The following is a 1,419-nucleotide window of genomic DNA, read 5'->3' as shown; positions in this document are numbered from 1 at the left end:
CCTAAAAAATACTGCATGTGTGGACACTCGCACTCACATTCGCATTAAGACGCCGGGCTTCCGCTCAATGCGCAGTGTGAAAAATTGCAGAGGATGCGTTTTAAAAAGTCCACGCTGCTTCCTTTGGCCGATTGGGGTTGATTAAGAGGTTAAACTGTGGAGAAGCATGGCGTCTTAAAGGGAGATTTATCTGTTCCTGCCCTGACCCCTGGGAGTAGCTTCCCTTACCCTCAGTGTCCCCCAGGATTTATTTAGTTATTTGTTTATTTGTTGGAAGGGGTCACCCATTTTTCGGCGCTACACCTCGGCCTTGTTTGTGCATCTCATGCCATTTGTCATCTCGTTTCTCGCAGGATTACAGCACACGGTCCCCCCCCTTCTGCTGACGAAGCAAAGACGTCTCTGGCCAAGGCCCCGCTGAGTCTAGTGACCTTTGACACTTGGCGGCCGAACGCATCGGCTATTTTCATTTGACAATATTTTGCTATCAGTGTAACTGCCCCCCCCAACCCGCTCCCCGACCCCCATTTGAAGGAATTATGTGTTTTCCTAATTACTTTATGACAGTTTTAATTCATTCCCTCTTGGATTTATGGAGTTTTATTTCCTCTTTTTTTTTTTTTTTTTTTTTTTTTTGGCGTAATTTCACTGCATACTTGTGCTGGCTTTACAAAAAAAAAAAGGCAGTTGAATCAGTTTCCATAATCCTGACAGATGAACTTGTAAGTCCTTATTTCACAAAAAGGGAAAATGTAAACCTTCCTGTTTCTTCAACAGCCACAGTCGCAAACGTCTTCGTACGTTTTGAAACGCTGATCTCCAGAAAAATGAGGCTGCGCACAAAAGGAAAACTAGAAAACCAGAAGCCTGACTAAAATAACAAGAAAAGCTCTAAAGCCAAATCGAATTAATCATTGGCTACGGCAGAGAGCGAGGACTTTGGCTGAGTGAACCGCCCGGTCCCCTCCGAAGGTTCAGCCCGGTGCACACACTCCTTACACCTTTTGTGTGAGGAAAGTTTGACACTCTTCGGGGGCATTTTGTAGCCGTGAAGTGAAGTGAAGGCACAGTGGGGCCTGTGCTGAGAGTGCTATGCGGCTTGCATGACCTAACATGTCTCTGAAGCTGGAGGGGGTCTTGACCTTTGACCCAGGGCTACAGAACTATGAAGATGAAAAAAAAGGGGAGATGGGGTGGGAGGGTTTGGCCTCTAAACAAGGGCTTCTGTTTTCGAACACTCATGGAATGTCAGTGACTTGAAAAGATGAGAAAGGTATCTGTCTATCTATCTATCTATCTATCTATCCATCTATCTATCTATCCGTCTATCTATCTATCTATCTATCTATCTATCTATCTATCTATCTATCTATCTATCTATCTATCTATCTATCTATCTATCTATCTATCTATCTATCT

The sequence above is a fragment of the Cynoglossus semilaevis genome, chromosome 13 (genome assembly GCF_000523025.1).
Source record: "Cynoglossus semilaevis isolate Cse_v1.0 chromosome 13, Cse_v1.0, whole genome shotgun sequence".
Taxonomy (NCBI): Eukaryota; Metazoa; Chordata; class Actinopteri; order Pleuronectiformes; family Cynoglossidae; genus Cynoglossus; species Cynoglossus semilaevis.
Note: the sequence above shows the minus strand (reverse complement) of the source record.